The 21,775-nt window shown below is 37.5% G+C and overlaps 1 long non-coding RNA gene and 2 other non-coding genes across 3 annotated transcripts in view; 1 reads left to right on the forward strand and 2 right to left on the reverse strand.

Moving 5' to 3' along the window:
* Nucleotides 1-543: 543 nt before the first annotated feature.
* trnas-uga (transfer RNA serine (anticodon UGA)) lies at nt 544-625 on the reverse strand. Its single transcript has one exon. It is a non-coding gene; the product is annotated as a tRNA-Ser (tRNA).
* Nucleotides 626-772: 147 nt separating this feature from the next.
* On the forward strand, nt 773-844 carry trnad-guc (transfer RNA aspartic acid (anticodon GUC)). The gene has a single exon. It is a non-coding gene; the product is annotated as a tRNA-Asp (tRNA).
* A 6,653-nt stretch (nt 845-7,497) lies between these two features.
* Nucleotides 7,498-21,775, reverse strand: part of LOC133451784 (uncharacterized) — a 57,131-nt gene continuing 42,853 nt past the window's right edge. The window contains exons 3-4 of the long non-coding RNA XR_009783212.1: nt 8,999-9,082; nt 7,498-8,804 (exon numbers count right to left, since the gene is read on the reverse strand). This is a non-coding gene — a long non-coding RNA (uncharacterized LOC133451784). The remainder of the gene's footprint in view (nt 8,805-8,998; nt 9,083-21,775) is intronic.

A 21,775-nucleotide genomic window follows, 5' to 3' on the forward strand; every position in this document is an offset into this window, starting at 1 on the left:
AACTTCTTGTTGTATAAGCTGCATGTTTGCAGGTATATTCAGTTAGACATGTGTTGTCATCCATTGCATTACAACATTCTCTTAGAAAGAGACCATAGACCTGGAGAGGTTTGATAATGACAACTGTCATTGACATTTGAATGAACAGATCTCTCTTTGTACCCACTCCTGACTGGATCAAAGCTTTCTCAAGAACCCTGGCAGTGACGGTCAGCCAACGACTGTTCACTGACGAGCAACAATAATCACCTCAATATTCATGAGGGCTGTTAAAATGTGATGAGAGTTCAGTCTGCTTTCTCATGCTTAGATAATGTTATGGACCAACAGGAAGCACTTACTACACTGAGAAACATTGTCAGTGTTTGTTTTGGGCCAATGCTAATGCCCAAGTCTGACTTGTGTTTCAACCAAAAAAACTAACGTTATTTGGTTTTTAAAGCTAATTCCTTACATCTGACAAAAAAAAAACTGATAAATTTTGAAAGACATTTTAGTCTACGGTTAACAACTGCAAGTCTTCTTGCATGTTCAAACATTAACCGTTGTTGGCAGGATTTGAACCTGCGCGGGGAATCCCCAATGGATTTCAAGTCCATCGCCTTAACCACTCGGCCACAACAACATGTCACATGCTTGAACATTTGGCTGAAATAAATGTGTGTTTGTTTGAATCAGAAACATTAGTCTGAGGTTTGTTCCCGTACTTATCTCACAGCTAACCTGCCGGGACCAATTTTGTTGTGAACTATCGATCACAGATTATCAGATGTCCTCGTTAGTATAGTGGACATTATCTCTGCCTGTCACGCAGAAGACCGGGGTTCGATTCCCCGACGGGGAGAAAGCCTGTTTTGGATATGCATGACTGATACATATGAACAATGGTCAATAAGATAAAAATCACTCTTCCACACACCATAGGCAGTTGTGCTTTTCCTGCTAAAAAAGCTGTCATTGATGAAGTTCTTCTAATACAAAACAGTGCTGTAAATCTTCCAGTGGATGATATTCTCTGTTCACTGAGAGGTCCTGATCCAGAAGTTCAGCCAGACAAGGACCTTTTTCATGTGAGACAAACACGATAGCCACTAAACTACAGAAACTGTGCAGCAGGTTATTGATCATCATTCAGTTTCTATTTCTATTCCCTCTTAATGTTATAAAAAAAACTTCTAGACAGGTTTGATGTGACCGTGATTTTTTGTTTGGCAGATATGTGTTTTGTGGCTCGTTGGTCTAGTACTATGATTCTCGCTTTGGGTGCGAGAGGTCCCAGGTTCAATTCCCGGACGAGCCCCAGAGATTTATGCAATTTGTGGTTTTTCTCCTCCAAGTAGCAACGTTTCAAGACTGTAGTACAATGCTTTACCTGAAGACCAACATTGGCATCATGTGTGAATGCTGAAAACCTACATCTTGCTTCTCTTTCATGCCAAGAGGTCAGCCGGTAAGGCGTAATCCGTAAACCCTTTCCCCTTTCTTTAATTGAGCTCCTTTTTTGTTTTATTGCCCCAACCAATGTGCCTTTTTTAAATAATAAAATATTGTTTGTATTATTGAACTCTGTCCCCTATCTCCCTCCCTGAGTGAACGAACATTCGTGTCCTTTTGTAGAGGTGATAATTGACCTTTAGTACGGGTCCTTGGGCCCTAATCAAAGGTGGTGTTGTCGGTAAACAGAAAAAGATCTTCAGATCCCAAACTTAAATAATAGTGAACGTGCCACCACATAAAGATACATGTTACCTGTCTTCTTGCACATATATGCGTGAGACTATATGTCTAATTGAATGTCTGTCAAGTCAACAATTAGGACTCATTTCCCAAAAAAGCTTGAAGCCATGTACACATACGTAAAGTCTGATTGTCCAAAACATATTCTTCCCCAACAAAAAGCATTACACTTATGAAGACCTCATGTTTCTGGCATTGGCTGGGAATCAAACCCAGATCAACTGCTTGGCTGCTATACCGACAACGCTGCAGGAAAGTACCTGAAACAGCTGAATGAGACGTCACAGTTTTCCAGCCACATGAGAAGGTGAGCAGTCATGTATGTGTCCACTAGAGGGCAAATAAAAACATTTAAATGCAGTGATTTATGTGTCCGCTAGAGGGCAAATAAATGCATTTAAATGCAGTAATTTATGTGTCCACCAGAGGACATAAATGCATTTAAATGCAGTAATTTATGTGTCCAATAGAGGGCAAATAAATGCATTTAAATGCAGTAATTTATGTGTCCACTAGAGGGCAAATAAATGCATTTAAATGCAGTAATTTATGTGTCCACTAGAGGGCAAATACATGCATCTAAATGCAGTAATTTATGTGTCCAATAGAGGGCAAATATATGCATTTAAATGTAGTAATGTATTGGTCCACTAGAGGGCAAATATATGCATTTAAATGCAGTAATTTATGTGTCCACTAAAGGGCAAATAAATGCATTTAAATGCAGTAATTTATGAGTCCACCAGAGGAAATAAATGCATTTAAATGCAGTAATTTATGTGTCCAATAGAACGGCATATAAATGCATTTAAATGCAGTAATTTATGAGTCCACCAGAGGAAATAAATGGATTTAAATGCAGTAATTTATATGTCCGCTAAAATAAATGCATTTAAATGCAGTAATTTATATGTCCGCTAAAATAAATGCATTTAAATGCAGTTATTTATGTGTCCACTAGAGTGCAAATAAATGCATTTAAATGCAGTAATTTATGAGTCCACCAGAGGAAATAAATGCATTTAAATGCAGTTATTTATGTGTCCACTAGAGTGCAAATAAATGCATTTAAATGCAGTAATTTATGTGTCCACCAGAGGAAATAAATGCATTTAAATGCAGTACTTTATGTGTCCAATAAAGGGCAAAAAATGTATTTAAATGCAGTAATTTATGTGTCCACTAGAGGTTAAATAAATGCATTTAAATGCAGTAATTTATGTGTCCACTAGAGGGCAAATAAATGCATTTAAATGCAGTAATTTATGTATCCACTAGAGGGCAAATAAATGCATTAAAATGCAGTAATTTATGTGTCCACTAGAGGGCAAATAAATGCATTTAAATGCAGTAATTTATGTGTCCACTAGAGGGCAAATAAATGCATTTAAATGTAGTAATTTATGTGTCCACTAGAGGGCAAATAAATGCATTTAAATGCAGTAATTTATGAGTCCACCAGAGGAAATAAATGAATTTAAATGCAGTAATTTATATGTCCGCTAAAATAAATGCATTTAAATGCAGTAATTTATATGTCCGCTAAAATAAATGCATTTAAATGCAGTAATTTATGTGTCCGCTAGAGTGCAAATAAATGCATTTAAATGCAGTAATTTATGTGTCCACCAGAGGAAATAAATGCATTTAAATGCAGTACTTTATGTGTCCACTAGAGGGCAAATAAATATATTTAAATGCAGGTATTTTTTGTGTCCACTAGAGTGCAAATAAATGCATTTAAATGCAGTAATTTATGTGTCCACCAGAGGAAATAAATGCATTTAAATGCAGTACTTTATGTATCCACTAGAGGGCAAATAAATGCATTTAAACGCAGTAATTTATGTGTCCACTAGAGGGCAAATAAATGCATCTAAATGCAGTAATTTATGTGTCCAATAGAGGGCAAATATATGCATTTAGTTGTAGTAATTTATTGGTCCACTAGAGGGCAAATATATGCATTTAGATGTAGTAATTTATTGGTCCACTAGAGGGCAAATATATGCATTTAAATGCAGTAATTTATGTGTCCACTAAAGCAGGGGTTCTTAACCTTTCTGACCTTGGGGCCCAATTTTTTCAGTACAGAGTGGCCCGGGGCCCATTAAATATAAACACTGTATAGCAGGGGTATTCAACTAAAACAATATATATATATATATATATATATATATATATATATATATATATATATATATATATATATATATATATATATATATATATATATATATATATATATGTGTGTATATATTCAAGTAGCCTCATAGTTGTATCAACATCTGCATCTGACTGTTATATTAAAAAAAGTACATATTTGCCAATTAACATGTTTAACTTGAATTAAACATATTTTTTTCCCTTAAAAGTAAAGTAGATTTTATTTTATTTTTCAAATGCTATCTTATTTTATTTCTCTACCAGCAGTTTGAATTTCCCCTTTTCTTTGTTAATTGTCTCAACACATTTTTATACTAAATTAATATAAACACATCTTAACAATTTAACAGTTTTGCAGTTTTTCTTTATTCCCCTCTTATAATCTTATGCCCCCACATTCTGTCAATCAGTGAGAGAACTGAGCTCTAACTTCTCCTGTCAGGACTTTAAATCTGGGCTGGATGGTGTCAGGTTCTCATATGCATGTGGAGGTGCTCATTGATGAACCTGGAACGATATTTAGTTTTAATTATGTTCACTGTGGAGAAAGCTGCTTCACAGCTGTATCTGGACCCAAACATGGTCAGGATGTTTTAAGATGGTCAGTTTATTTTTCTGTGACTTCAGTTCAGACTTCAGTGGATATGTTTGATGAAAAACTTTGTGTTTTGTTTCAGTGGCGTTTCACTTTCGCACTTTGAACGCCACGGTCTCTGAACGTATGAGACACTGGTTTTGTCCCAGTGGGAAGACTGAACAGGATGAATTTGTCCATTCCGGGTTGCATATTTAAAAATACAGCGAGGACAAAACTTAGTTTGATTTTACTTTAAGTTATTTACATTAATAAGTTGTCAGGACTCAGTGTGTCGGGTTCATCCGAGCCTGATCAGCTGCGACGGGCACAGCCCGCACCGCAGGCAGCTCTCTGGTCGTGCTGCAGCAGTTACTTTCCGATGCTTTTTCGAAAGCCCGAACAGTCCAGTCCAGCAGACGCGACAGCCCACGCATCTACATCTACCATCCTTCAGCAGTAACGACGGAGCCCGCAAGCCCGAGCGGCAGCCTCAGCCGACCTCCCCGGCCGCGGGGACGCGCCGGGATAAAGGTTCACGCCGCGCTCGCTCGCTCTGGCCGCAGACCCAATTAATCGATCCCTAATCCTGGCGGATCTAAACCTACTCTGTGCAAAATGAAGGATTTTCTCTGTAAAGACACACCATTTCTCTTACTATTACACGTACAGCTAGCTGAGTGTCTTCTTCTCCTCATTTGGTTGGGAGTTGCTATGCAGTCCCGCGGCCCTCGCGGCCCACACGTACAAAACTGAATTTTTTTTGGCGGCCCACTAGATGGCGCTCGCGGCCCAAGTGTGGGCCGCGGCCCTATGGTTAAGAATCACTGCACTAAAAGGCAAATAAATGCATTTAAATGCAGTAATTTATGAGTCCACCAGAGGAAATAAATGAATTTAAATGCAGTAATTTATGTGTCCAATAGAACGGCAAATGAATGCATTTAAATGCAGTAATTTATGAGTCCACCAGAGGAAATAAATGAATTTAAATGCAGTACTTTATGTGTCCAAAAGACGGCAATTAAATGCATTTAAATGCAGTAATTTATATGTCCGCTAAAATAAATGCATTTAAATGCAGTTATTTATGTGTCCACTAGAGTGCAAATAAATGCATTTAAATGCAGTAATTTATGTGTCCACCAGAGGAAATAAATGCATTTAAATGCAGTACTTTATGTGTCCAATAAAGGGCAAAACATTTATTTAAATGCAGTAATTTATGTGTCCACTAGAGGTTAAATAAATGCATTTAAATGCAGTAATTTATGTGTCCACTAGAGGGCAAATAAATGCATTTAAATGCAGTAACTTATGTATCCACTAGAGGGCAAATAAATGCATTAAAATGCAGTAATTTATGTGTCCACTAGAGGGCAAATAAATGCATTTAAATGCAGTAATTTATGTGTCCACTAGAGGGCAAATAAATGCATTTAAATGTAGTAATTTATGTGTCCACTAGAGGGCAAATAAATGCATTTAAATGCAGTAATTTATGAGTCCACCAGAGGAAATAAATGCATTTAAATGCAGTAATTTATATGTCCGCTAAAATAAATGCATTTAAATGCAGTAATGTATGTGTCCACTAGAGGGAAAATAAGTAATTCTAATGCAGTAATTTATGTGTCCACTAGAGGGCCAATAAATGTATTTAAATGCAGTAACTTTTATGTCCACTAGTGGGAAAATAAATGCATTTTGATGTAGTAATTTATGTGTCTACTAGAGGGCAAATAAATGCATTTAAATGTAGTAATTCATGTGTCCACTAGAGGGCAAATAAATGCATTTAAATGTAGTAACTTATATGTCCACTAGAGGGCAAATAAGTAATTCTAATGCAGTTATTTATATGTCCACTAGAGGGAAAATAAGTAATTTTAATGCAGTAATTTATATGTCCACTAGAATGCGAAAAAAATGCATTTAAATGCAGTAATTTATGTGTCCACTAGAGGGCATAAAAGTAATTTTAATGCAGTAATTTATGTGTCCACTAAAAGGCAAATAATGGCATTTAAATGCAGTAATTTATGTGTCCACTAGAGGGCAAATAAATGCATTTAAATGTAGTAACTTATATGTCCACTAGAGGGCAAATAAGTAATTATAATGCAGTAATTTGTATGTCCACTAGAGGGCAAATAAGTAATTCTAATGCAGTAATTTATGTGTCCACTAGAGGGCAAATAAAAAATGTTAATGAAGTCATTTATATGTCCACTAGAGTGCATAAAAGTAATTTTAATGCAGTACTTTATGTGTCCACTAGAGGGCAAATAAATGCATTTAAATGCAGTAATTCATGTGTCCACTAGAGTGCATAAAAGTAATTTTAATGCAGTACTTTATGTGTCCACTAGAGGGCAAATAAATGCATTTAAATGCAATAATTCATGTGTCCACTAGAGGGCAAATAATGGCATTTAAATGCAGTAACTTATATATCCACTAGAGGGCAAATTATTGTATTTAAATGCAGTAACTTTTATGTCCACCAGGGGGAAAATAAATGCATTTTGATGCAGTAATTTATGTGTCCACTAGAGGGCAAATAAATGTATTTAAATGCAGTATTTTTATGTCCACTACAGGGCAAATAAATGCATTTAAATGTAGTAACTTATATGTCCCCTAGAGGGCAAATAAATGAATTTAAATGTAGTAACTTATATGTCAACTAGAGGGCAAATAAGTAATTCTAATGCAGTAATTTATATGTCCACTAGAGGGCAAATAAATGCATTTAAATGCAGTGCATCTCCACTAGAAGGTAAATCAATGCATTTTTAATGCAGTAATTTATGTGTCCACTAGAGGGCAAATAAATGCATTTAAATGCAGTAATTTATATGACCACTAGAGGGAAAATAAATTGATTTTAATGCAGTAATGTATGTGTCCAATAGAGGGCAAATAATTGCATTCTCTTTTTCTTTCATCTTCTCTCTGTAACCTTGCGGATGTGCTGATACACAGGGGCTTCCATTAAAGAGGCCAAGACGGTCAGCGTGGGTCAATCTGCCATTTATTTTACAATGGATAAAACTCTAAAATACCACAGTCAATGAAGGAAAAGAAGATAAACAGACATATCACGGCTGGGGAGCCAACCACTCACTGCCTAGGACACTGGGAGTAAAGTAAATATCAGAAATATCAAAGAAAATAAGTATAAACCTAAACACACATCAAAAGAAAACACCACACTAAATCAAAGTGCCACCACAAACCATATCACCATCTAAGTGAACTCCCAGCGCCTCGACCACACGGTGAATGGAGGACACCGCCAACCGCAACACTCTACATTTTAAAACAGTGAAAGTTTCAGTCCACGGGGCAGAGAGTCAAGAACACAGCCAACTCACACAAAGGACAGAGAGAGACGCAACACTAGAAAACAGGAGAAGACAGAATGTTAAAACTGAAATAACTAAAACTTAAAATACCAAACTAAAATAAACGGCAGTCAGTGCTATGCCTAAAAGTAAAAGAAAGCACTGTTAAAATGTTGTTTGTAGGACGTGTTGTGAGGTTTAAATCATCTTTTACATACCTCTACATTTTAAAACAGTGAAAGTTTCAGTCCTACAAACAGAGAGACCCACAATTAAAATCATTAAAATACAAATACCTCAGGGTGCATATACATGCACCCCTACATTACCCTAACAATAAAACTACTAGACATAAAATCAACCAATGCTAAAAACCCCTAAATGTTCCTTACCACGGGGCAGAGAGTCAAGAACAGCCAACTCACACAAAGGACAGAGAGAGAGTGACACCCTGCGTCGCCTGCTGTTAATCAGAGTTCCTGTGTTCCTCTGATTGGTCCCTCCGCTGACCTACTGCTACATCTCCTCTTTTGCTCTTCTTCTCTTCTCATTCCTCTTCTCTCCTCTTCTCTTTTCCTCTCTTCATCTCTCATTTCCTGTTGATGCCTGACTTCCTTTAGAAAGCAGTATTGACACTTGTACATATTATGGTGGCCAACTTCTCTGAAGTATTCACCTCCATTGAACGCATATACGTACTGACTATGAAAAGTCATTTTATGTATATTATCGAAGTCGCAGCATGGAGGTAGAACTTTAGAACAAATGCAACATCTCAGGCGGTCGCCCATGTTGCATTCTGATGGTGTCTTCCCCATTGTGGCCGACGTGTTCAGAATCAGAATCAGAATCAGAAGCGGAATCATCTTTATTGGCATTGTCCAACAAGGAATTTGTCTCCGGTAATTTCGCTCTTTGGTGATAAAATAGAATAAACAATAAAACAAATGTGGAATTTCTATGATACAGAATAAACACTATAAACATTTAAGGTGCAGCAGTTTGAGGTAGAGAGAGAAAAAGAAAAGAAAAGAAAAAGGGACAGTTTTGAATAAAAAATAAACATAACCTATTTACAATTTTACAGGGCAATTATACAAAAAAATACAAAAAGATTATACAAATTGTACAAAGAAATACACAGTGAGGGGTGCAGCTGAGTGAGGCAGACCTGGTTGTCAAGGATGGTGCTAGATGGTTTTTTGCACGTGATTCCTCAGTAAGGTGAAGTTTTTCAAATCGAGGCAGTTTCTTCCTGAAAGATGAATATATCAAAATCGACATTACCTTGACATAACATAAACATATGCTATCAATATTTATATATGTGTATCAATATTTAGTGTGTTTGTGTTAGGGCTGAATGATAAAATAATATAGATAATAATCTAATTCCGATTTTTTTTCCCCAATATTGCGATTTAATCTGCATTTTTTTTCCTTCAATAAAATTTTATGGATGATTTTAATACTCAAACTAAATTATATACATTTAGTGCAACATTTTCTTACAAAGTCTAGGCATCTTTGTTTTAAGTCTTGCATATTTTAATTTAACCAGTAAATACAATATACTATGGAAGTGAGTAAAATGAGACGAGCAGGGAGTCTCTATATCAAACCATTCAAAAGTTATGGCAGGGGGCACGGTGGCAGGTAGTGCAGCCGTCTCACAGCAAGAAGGTCCTGGGTTTGATTCCCGCCGGGGATGCTGTGGGCCACACCCTGGGTGGGGTTGGAGAAAGGGCCTTTCTGTGTGGAGTTTGCATGTTCTCCCCGTGTTCCCTTGGGGAGAGGGATGTGAGCTTCCCTCACAAAAACATGCAACAGTCCTGGGCTCTACTGCCCCCTCTGGCCAACCGGGGAACAGATGGGGGTGGGGAGGATCCAGCTGGAATAACGTGATCCTTTGTGAAAGATGGTGAAAAGATGGAGCCTGCTCACTCTTCAGGTTAAGGAGGAGACCTGAGCTCAGTGCAGGCCCTCCCTGGGTTGGTAGAGGATGGCAATGCCCAGGACTGTCACTTAGGTAGGATAAAAAAAATGGGAAAGTCGGGGATAAAAAAAAGTTATGGCAGAACCAACGAGTCTTTATGTCAAACCATTCAAAAGTTATTGCAGAAAATTGGAACTATCTAACTAAAATATCAACCAATCAGAAAAAGGGGCGGGGCTAATTCATGCCAATGACGGTCAAGTACTCAAAACCGAGTCCGATGACACCACCCACGAGTCTTTATGTCAAACCATTCAAAAGTTATGGCAGAAAATAGGGACTCTCAAATATTGCCGATTTTCGTGCATGTACGTCAAACCATATCGTGGGGCTTGAGGCACAAATTTTTCTAGGGGGCGCTGTTAGGCCACGCCCATTATTTCAAACCATTTAATATAAAATTTTTCACCAGGCTTGGTTTGGTGCAAAATTTGGTGACTTTTGGGGCACGTTTAGGGGAAAAAAGGACCTAATTTTGTCGGAAGGAAAACGAGGAAAAAAAAAATCCTACAGATACAATAGGGCCTTCGTACTGTAAGTGCTCGGGCCCTAATTAGTCCAGACAGAGGCTCACATTTTGTAAATGCAGCCCCGGCCGAAGTAGAGAAGATAGAGTCCAGTGTTTTAGTTCCGGGGATTTACAGTCTGGCTCTTGACAGGCGGCCATGGATCCAAGGACGGATTATCATGACCACGGGCCCTGGACACAAACTCGCTATGGGCCCCTACCTACAATAATATCCTACGTGCACGGTGCATGCCCTCCCCAATCACTCAGTTTGGTCACACAATGGCGCAGAGAATCCACAATCACACCGTGTGATTGTGGATGGCGGAGTGGCAGAGCGTGGGTCCCATTACAGAGAGGGCGGAGCATTCTCCATGGGCCCTTATGATAGTGATTTTAACGTTCAACATCATCCTACCCATCAAACAACATTTATTCTCACTTTTATTGAGCTAAGCCTATAGGCCTATGCTGCAGAAAGCAGAGTAAAGTCACAAACTTGTTCAGAAACACACACACACACACACACACACACACACACACACACACACACACACACACACACACACACACACACACACACACACACACACACGCACACACGCACACACATAAGCCTGACAGCTGTCAATCACACGGCGCTGAAAACTCAGTCACGGACTGACTCAGTTCCATCTTTGATACAGCTTAAATACAAAAAAAAAAACATTACACAATCTATTTAGATAGATATAGACACAGCGGTCTATAACATCATTTCTGAGCTCTAGAACAGAGAATAGACTCGGCGGTCTAGTTGAAAACAACACAAGCACATTAAAATAGGCAGGTGGTCAAAGCTACACAACATTCTGATAAATAAGTTACTTATGAAGGTTACACTGACTCACCAATGGCAGTTGACTCTTCCATAAAACTTTGTACGTGCTTAATCCTCTTTTAAAGTTTAGCGCTCATCTCATTGCCGCAAATTTGCCGAGTCGGCAAATTGGCTCCAACTGTTAAGGCTGATTTATGGTTCCGCGTTAAACCAACGCAGCGCCTACGGCGTAGCGTACGCGGAGATGCGCGGAGGCTCTGCCTCGATTTAACGCGGAACCATAAATCAGGCTTTCCAGCCAATCAGCGTTGTTTCACGGCCCTGATGCGTTCAGGACAGTTGTAAAGTAAGAATTAGCTACACTGGCTGCACAATACACATTTTATCGTAATTATAGCCTACAATTTACGATTATATGAACGTATCACACAAAACGGGGCCCTATCATTGGGCCCTATGAGCTTGTATATTTATTTTAATTTACACATAAAAAAAAAAAAAAAATGTTTGAAAGCCGAGGGCCCCCATTGGCTCCAGGGCCCTGGGCACACGCCCACTTTGCCCATGCGGTAATCCGTCTATGCATGGATCCCAGAAAAAAAAAAGCCAAGATCGCTGCTATCGCTCCGTTGGGACTCCTGGGAGCCATGCCGTTCGGACTGAACAATGAGGCAGTATCGGGAGGCGACGGGATCCGACTTTCAGAGCCCACACACACACACACAAACACACATAATGATATGAATAATGATAATGGCTTTCTATATGTGGTTAGAATTTGGGGTTAAGGTTAGGTTTAGGGTGAGGGTTAGGGTTAGGTTTTAGTGACAAAACATCTAGTTTCGTTTTCAATAGCAGTAGCTGGGAAAGCCATTATCAACCCAAAGAATAATGACAAAAATCTACCGGGTAGACAGTATCTACTCACACCATTCAAGGCTCTGATTACACATGATACATTCCTATTCAGTGGACTGATAGCATTTGAAGCCGCTGGTCCAGATCAGTGGCATATAGCCAGAAAAGAGACATTGGCTGTGCACCAGGAAAGACTGGGTGTGCCAAATTTATTTTCAACAAATCTGGACGTTACACTTCCACAAACATATGACATGCTCTAAAATCAATAATATACAATAAGTATAATAATATATAATAATAATTAATAAAACAACCACCACACTTTATGCGTGTCCTAAAAAAAACATCCCAAAAACATAACCACACACACACATTGCTGCCCAATGAAGCAAACATAGTGAACTATAACACTCATGCGCTCATAATAATAATGACTTTGTTTTATATAGCGCCCTTCAAGGCACCCAGAGCTTTACAGAGATCATTATTCATTCATACACATTCTCACCGGTGGTGGTAGCTACGTTTGTAGCCACAGCTGCCCTGCAGACTGACGGAAGCGTGGCTGCAATATCGACCAAACGGCCCCTCCGACCACCACCAAACATTCATACACATTCACGAGGCAAGGTGGGTCAAGTGTCTTGCCCAAGGACACTACGCTCAGAGCCATAACGTGTCCACATGATCAACAAAGCTATTTATAGGCTGAACACGACTATCTGACATTCATCACATATGATTATGTAACAGGTTGGCCTGATGGTTTTATATTGCAAATTAAAGCAGCAGAGTAAAAGACAACCATATTTATGAGGTGCCGTGAAGGACATAATTCTGAATTAAAGCTGCAAGCAGCGATGAACGGGCCCTCGCACTCACGGCCACCGCCCCCCATAAGCATATCAGAAATGACACCACCCACGACTCTCTATGTCAAACCATCCAAAAGTTATAGCAGAAAAGAGGGACAACCAATCAGAAGAAGGGGCGGGGCTAATTCAGGCCAATGAAGGTCAAGGACTCAATACCGAGTCTGATGACACCACCCACGACTCTATGTCAAACCATTCAAAAGTTATGGCAGAAAAAGGTATTCTAGGGGGCGCTGTTGAGCCGTTAGGCCACGCCCATTAATGCAAACCATGAAATATCAAATTTATCACCAGGCCTAACTTGTATGCAAAATTTGGTGACTTTTGGAGAACTATCAAATATGGACCAATCAGATGAAGGGGGGTGCACGTTTTGGCGTCTAGCGTCGCCACGGTAACACATTTGAAAGAGAAAAGTAATGCGTGTAGTCACAGGATGGAGACGCACATTTTGATGTATAACACACCTGGGTGCACGTTACGGTTCGGGCCGTATTAATTGCCGAAGGAATGGCATAAATTGCTCCAAAATTACGCGATTAATTCAGAATGTTCAAAATGGCCGACTTCCTGTTGGGTTTGGGCCATGGCGCCAAGAGACTTTTCTTTTAGTTGCGATATGATACAGGTGTGTAGTGATTTTCGTTCATGTATGTAAAACCGTATTGTGGGGCTTGAGGCACAAAGTTTTCTAGGGGCCACGCCCATTAATGAAAACCCTTAAATATCACATTTTTCGCCATGCCTGGCTTGTGTGCAAGATTTGGTGACTTTTTGGGCCGTTTAGGGGGGCAAAAAGGACCTCCTTTCGTCAGAAGAAGAAAGAAAGAAAGAAAGAAAGAAAGAAAGAAAGAAAGAAAGAAAGAAAGAAAGACACATACAAAGAAAATCATGGCGGTACAGATGAGAGGATAGTAGTTAAAATCAGATCACTCAAATGAACGACGATCATACAGTACAGCTGTATCTCATGAAAATCATCCAGCACCCTCTTTAATAATCATGTCTGCCTCACTCTGCTGCACCTCTCACTCTTGTACTTCCTTTTGTATAATTTTTTGTATTTTTTGTATAATTTGTCTGTTAAAATTGTATATAGGTTATACTATACTTATTCTTATTTTTATTCAGAACTATCCTTCTTTTTATCACTACCTCAAACTGCTGCACCTTAAAATGTTAAAATGTTTATACTGTAGATAGTAATACCACATTTGTTTATTGTTTATTTGTTTATTGTTTATTTTTTTTACTACCAAAGAGCGAAATAACCGAATCAAATTCCTTGTTGGACAATGTTCGAACCTGGCCAATAAAGCTGATTCTGATTCTGATGGTCCAGAATGTATGATATTATATTAATCTATTATACCATATTATATTACATGTTGTTATATCATATTAGCGTACCCAGTAATATAGTATATTGTATTATTATATTGTATGTTGCTTCATTTCATATATTTTTGACTGTATTATATTGTAAAATTATATATCATAGCGATTGCATTATTATATAATTTCATTTATAACACTAATATACAATTCCTCACACACACACACTCCTTCCAAATTTTTCTTTTTTTTCCGTTATGTTTTTTGTTTTAAAGTTTGTTATGTCTGTTATTCAAATATATTAATACATTCATTAATATGCTATACTGTATTTTGTATTGTGTATATTGTGTGTGTGTGTGTGTGTGTGTGTGTGTGTGTGTGTGTGTGTGTGTGCATGTATATATATATATATATATATATATATATATATATATATATATATATATATATATATATATATATATATATATATATATATATATGTGTGTGTGTGTGTGTATACCTGAAGTGTGACTACCTGCAGAACGTATTTTAGCATGAAAGCTTGCATATTTAACGTACATCAAGCATCCTGTATCATAGCTACATGTCTGCCGTTTGTAACAAAGCAAACCGCGTGAAAATCGGTTGAAAATTAAGCAAGTTATAGTTATTTTACTTATGCAGACACCTCCTTCCACAATAGAAGTGAACGCACTAGAGTGAAAGTGATACCGATCCAAGATGGCGGCCACGCCCGATGTTCTCAGGCAGTCAATGTGGCGCCTCGACCAAGATGGCGGCCGCGCTGAACATCAGCCCCTCCCCCCGCGGGAGCTGCGCGCGCAAACCAACCATAACATTTGTAAATACATATAATATAAACTCCTAAGTATGTGTTCATGTGAGTGTGTATATATAAGGGTGATTATTCAATACGGGGCACTTTTGACTTTTGGAATTTTGAAAAAAAAAAGTTCTTTAATCTCTGTTTTTTCTATTTCAAAAGGTTTATCAATTGGTCTGGAACAAAGATCTTAGCATAGCTTTGATTGTACTTCATGATCATTTTGATATTATGATGCTTTTTTCAAAGTTGTCACAGTAAAATGTCATTACCATCACAAAAACAAAACACTGATTTTAAAACAAAATGATTTGACAAGCAAAGTTTTCACAATCATTCCAGTAAGTACAAAAAATGCTCTTTAAGAATCATGTTCTAAATATTTGTAAGTACATTTAAAATACATTTTAACACCATGTTCTCTCTAACTTTTTAATATATTGCCTCGTCACAACAATGAAATATTGCATACTAATGAGAATATTTGAATTGCAATGCATATTTTTTCAGAAAATGCAAATGTAGACAATTAAACATTACCACAATGATTGAGGTAAAACCCAAGTTAACAAAAAAGCAACATTTTCTGTCAAAAAGTGTATTGTGACGGTAATGACAATGTATTCCGGTAATGACAACATGTTTTGGTAATGACATAAAAATTAACACTGGTGTTTTTTTTGTTGTTTTTTTGACAACAAAGATAAAGAAAACACTACTTTTTAAAAACAACACCTTTTGAACACTTAACCTTCCACTAAAATAATTATTTGGTGAACTACCACAGCATTGCTTATGTAATAATATCTTCTTCGGGCCGGCTGGTTCGATTCTGACATAAAAAAGGATCAAACAAGAGAATTGGCATGCTCAACTCAAATTTCCCATGTGATGGGTGTCAATCCAAAAATGATAAAATAGAAAATAAAGATTTCAGCACTCTCAAATTAGTGTGTAGCATTTTAATTCATGCACAGCAACAGTGGCGTGACCCATATTAAAGGGGATCTATTATGGCATTTAATGTATTTTTTAAACAGGCCTTAAATGTCTTAAAAACAAGCTTTTGATTGTTTTTTTCTAAATAAATTGGAAATTCAGCCTCTGGGCCATGTCTTTATCTTTACCGTTTCTAACCTAATTTTCTATGTGGGATTCTGAGTGGGCGGGGCTATGATAATGAGGCACTGTGCTGATTGGCTGCCTGAATGACGAGATACACCGCTACGAAAAAATGGTGGAAGCTCCAGCCGGCGGAGTTAAGGCTGATTTATGGTTCCGCGTTACACCAACGCAGAGCCTACATCAGGGGTGGGCAATCCTGGTCCTGGAGGGCTGGTGTCCTGCAGGTTTTAGATGTTTCCCTGCTTCATTGGAACAGTAAGTAAGTAGTAAGTAGTAAATATTTATTTCGGTCAGTCACAAACAAAAATGAAAAATCAACAAACAAGATAACACAGGTTTTTCCCTGGTCAACATTGTGATTTGACCGAAAAGGTCTGGGCTTGAAGCATAAAGCTTATCTTGCCCACCTTTTAACAGAATAAAATATACAAAAAAACAAATGAAGTATCATAAGTCTACACAGAATAATAATAATAGTAATAATAATAATAATAATAATAGTTGTAATAATAATAATAATAATAATAATAATAATAATAATAATAATAATAATAACAATAATAATGATGGTGATGATAATAGTAATAGTAATAGTAATAATAATAATAATAATAGCAATAATATGATAATAATAATAATGATAGCTCTGAAAACAGAAAGTGAAAGATGCTAAGGAAACCGGCAAAACAAATTTAAGTTGTCATTTTATCTCGTGCATGTGTGCATTCTTCATTGTTTGTTTATTGTGTTTCTATATATGTGTCCATTACCTTTGCTTTGAATAATATCTTGTATGCTTTTATTGAATTTGCTAGTTTAAGGTCATTTTCTAACGAGTTCCACAGTTTTACTCCTAAAACAGATATACATCTTCCCTTTGCATTTGTTCTAACTGTTGTTGTGTCAAACATTGCTGTTCCCCTGAGGTCGTGTTTGCCCTCTCTTGGCTTGAACAGTTCCTGTATGCAGCCCGGAAGTAAATTGTTGTAAGCCTTGTATATTATAACAGTGGTGTTCAGATTAACTATGTCTTGGAATTTAAGTGTATTATTATGAATGAAAAGTGGGTTTGTTGGTGCAAGATAATCAGCCAAGTTTACAATTCTAATTGCTTTTTTTTGTAAAATATAAATGGGATGAATTATTGATTTGTACGTATTCCCCCCCACTTCCACACAATAAGTCAGGTATGGGAGAAGTAGGGATCTGTATAGTACTTGTAATGATTTTTTATTTATAATACCTTTCATTTTATATAATATAGCTATTGTTTTAGATAATTTTCTTTTTAAGGTATTAATATATGGCTTCCATATGAGCTTTTCATCAATAGTTATTCCTAAAAATGTAGTAGTGTTTGTTTGTTCTAGTTTTATGTTATTAATAATTAGGTTTATTGGAACATTTATCATTTTGTTGCCAAAAACAATTAATTTGGTTTTACTGATATTTAATGATAACTTATTTATTTTAAACCATTTATTCATTATGTTGAGGTCCTTCTGTACTGCATGCAGGAGCTGCTCCAGATCTGTACCAGACAAGTACAGGCTTGTGTCGTCTGCAAATAACACACACTGCATTTTTCGTAGGGCTTTACATATATCGTTTATATATAGGATAAATAATTTTGGCCCTAGTACAGAGCCTTGAGGAACTCCAAAAGTTATTTGTAAAGGTTCCGACTCGACTCCGTTTAGGCTAACAAATTGCATTCTTTTATTTAGATAGCTTTCCAGCCAAGAGAGGGCAATACCCCTGATTCCATATCGATATAATTTTTTTAATAGTATTTTATGATCTATCGTGTCAAATGCTTTTTTTAGGTCAATGAAGACCCCCACAGTGTATTGTTTATTGTCTATTGCTTTAGAGATGTTTTCTACCAGTTCTATAACTGCCATTGAGGTTGATCTGTTGGTTCTGAATCCATATTGGTTATTACTTAGTAATTGGTGTTTTTCAATAAAGCTATCAAGTCTTGCTACAAAAAGTTTTTCTAGAATTTTAGAGAATTGTGATAAGAGTGATATCGGTCTATAGTTTGTGTATAGTTGTTTGTCTCCACTTTTGTATATTGGTACTATTTTAGCTATTTTCATTTCATTTGGAAAGATACCTGTTAAGAGTGATTGGTTGCAAATATGGGTAAAAGGTTTTACAATAGTATCAATTATATTTTTGACTAAAGTCATGTCTATATTTGTATTGTCAGTTGATTTTTTATTTTTCAGATTGTTAACAATTTTCGATATTTCTTGTTCATTTACACTAGCAATGAAGATGGAGTGTGGATTCTGATCAATGAGACCTTCATCTAGGCCGTCATTTTCTCTCAGGTCCTCAATCTCCTTTGCTAAATTTGGTCCTACATTCACAAAGAATTTATTAAATTCATTTGCGATTTCTTTTGTGTTTTCCTTTATTGTATTATCCTTTTTAAAAATCGTTGGGTATTGTAGTTTTCCTGTGCCTTTCTTAATTAGACTGTTTAGTAATTTCCAGGTACCTTGAATGTTGTTTTTCTGTTGTTCCAATAGTTTATGATAATAATCCTTCTTACTTATTCTTAATATATTGGTTAGTTTGTTCTTATATTTTTTATATCGTGTTTCTGTTTCATTGGTTCTATGCTTTAAGAAGTTTTTGTATAGTAGATTCTTCTTTTTGCATGCATTATTTAAACCTTGAGTTATCCATGGCTTTTCCTGTTTTTGTTTGTTTGTATGTAGTGTCTTTTTTAATGGGCAGTGCTTATTATATGAATTAATTACTACAGCCAAGAAGGCATTATAGGCTTCATTTGGGTTGGATGCGTTGTAGACTTCACTCCAAGTCTGTGTCTGGAGCTCAGCTTTAAGAGCATTTATGGCCTCAGGTGTTTTTTGTCGTGTTATTTCATAGTAGTGATTTGTTTGTTTACTTTTATTTTTGAGGTAATATGGCAATATAGCAAAGACAGGGAGATGATCAGTTATGTCGTTAATGAGTAATCCAGATGTTATTTGTTTCTCTATAGCATTTGTATATATGTTATCAATGAGTGTTGCTGTGTCTATGGTTATTCTGCTGGGTTTTGTAATGACAGGGAATAGATTATTAGTAAACATGGTGTCGATAAAGTGGTTGGTTTTATTATTCCCATGTGGGTTAAGGATGTCAATGTTAAAATCACCATTGATTATGTAGGTTTTATTGTTTTTTGTGTTGCCAAACATGTTCTCCATGTTGGAGTTAAAGGTGTCGAGACATGTTCCAGGCGTTCTGTATATACAGGTGATGATTATGTTTTTTGCATTTTCAACATGTATTTCTATTGTAATGGACTCAAGGATATTTTCAATATTTGTTTTTATTACTAAATTTGATTTGAGTGCTTTATCAGCATATATTGCAACTCCCCCCCCTATTTTATTTGTCCTGTGTGATGTATATAGTTCATATCCTTCCAGTTCTACAGCACTGCTCTTTTCATCATCAAGCCACGTTTCAGACACGGTAACCACACTGATTTTTTTTTTGAAGCTTTTGAGACAATCGCTTATTTTTTGGAAATTTTTGTAGAGACTTCTGCTATTGAAATGTATTACTGTGAAACTATCATCTGTATGTAATCCTTTGAACTGTTCATCAGTGTAGTACTGGCAGTTATTAATTAAGTTATTATAAAAATTATTTTCAGGATCTAAATCATTATCAATTTCATATGTTTTGTGTTCATGTGGGTCAAAGCATTTGAAATTTAGGTTTTCATACTTGGTGTATAAATTTTCTAAGTGTTCACTCCTACCATTTTGGTTCATTATTTCCTCCATATTTCCCTCCTCAACTTCCCTGTGTGAGGACATGATTTCTGGCATCTCAGTCATTCTGTTTAACAATCAAAACATGCTTTTGTACTATATAAACAATATTCATTCCCCGAGCAGTAGTGTCGCGCAGTGTGCGAACAGGGGGACACATATCACATATAGGTGCGGGCGTACTGTTCACGCCAATGTGCACAGCTGAGCACACAAAGTACACACAGCCACATCCACACAACCACACGCCACTAACATACAGGCCGTCGCACGCACACACACACCCACATACAAACAGACTGGCACACACAGGCACCCTTACACACGCGGGTGCGCGCACACAGCCACATGCACACAAGTTAACCGCATCATCAAAAACAAAAGCTGAAAAACAGAAAAACAAGTCAAACAAAGTCCAGCGAAGGAAAAAATAAATTAACACAGGGTAGCCTACAGGGGAAAAGTAACAAAGAAAACTAAACGCAGCGCCGTTATCCCTCAGAGCATCCAGAGGATGAGTAGAAGAAAAAAAAAACTAAACATAAAGTCAGTGCAGTCCACGCAGTGGGGTTATGCTTCCATACAGCACATTTAGTCCACAACACAAAGACAGTCCATCGGAAGGCAGATAATTGTCTCATGCAAGAGGGAAAAATAGTATATTCGCCTCTTAAAGAATAAAAAACATGCGTGCAGAATCCATGCAAAGAGTCCATGCAAAAAAATAAAAAGCTCAGTTCAGGTATTTCATAGAGAAAGAAAAAGAAAAATAGTATATCCATCATGTGGTTGACAGTGACCGTGTCATTAACAGAATTGTGCAGCCCTGGATGACAAGCTGATGACGTTGATTAATTCGAATCAGGTGTGTTAAAGCAGGGAAACATCTAAAACATGCAGGACACCGGCCCTCGAGGACCAGGATTGCCCACCCCTGGCCTACGGCATAAGGTACGCGGCGACGCGCACCGTAGGCTACGCCATACCCTACGCCGTACACTACGCCGTACCCTACGCCGTACCCTACGCCGTACCCTACGCCGTACCCTACGCCGTACCCTACGCCGTACCCTACGCCGTACCCTACGCCGTAGGCTCTGCGTCGATTTAACGCGGAACCATAATTCAGGCTTTATGCGATGCGAGCGAGCGCCAGCGACAAAATCAATTCCATGTCTTTATTTTCTATTGGACTGTTCTAACTGGACGCAGCGACGCAGCACGACGCAGTGCGCCGTTTTGAGCTGAACATTTGTTGGCCCTGCTTCTATTTTCTTCCTGTCGCTCGCGTTGAAAGCCAGTTGAAAGCGCTGTAGGAAACGGTCACAGATGGGGAACGGCTGATCCAGTTAGTTGAAATGAGAAGTTATCTCAATGATACCTCCTCATTTCACTACAAAAACCTCAATTAAGTGGCAGCTGCTGGAGGGAGATGGACAGAGAGCGTCTGATGTCACGCAGTGCTACGATAGTCGGACGCTCGCATGCAGTTACACGGTTTTATAGTTGTGGGCGTGGTTTGCATTTTGGTTACGTAATGAAAACGCGGCGAATCTTATTGGCTCGTAGATCCACATCACACTGGATGGCTCATCCAGGCGGTTGTACAGACACTGCAGAATTATTACTGGCCCTACTGTTTCTTTGATTAACTTTCCACTGTCATCTCCTGCATCTTTGTTCCCGCTTTGATAATTGTGAGATGGCTTTCAATTTTCCTGTCTCTTTTCTTTTTTTGTATCTCTTCTTCTCTTTCAAGATATTGCTGATATTTCTCAGGATCTTCCTTGATTTTG

Source organism: Cololabis saira, chromosome 10 (assembly GCF_033807715.1).
Source record: "Cololabis saira isolate AMF1-May2022 chromosome 10, fColSai1.1, whole genome shotgun sequence".
Lineage (NCBI taxonomy): Eukaryota > Metazoa > Chordata > Actinopteri > Beloniformes > Belonidae > Cololabis > Cololabis saira.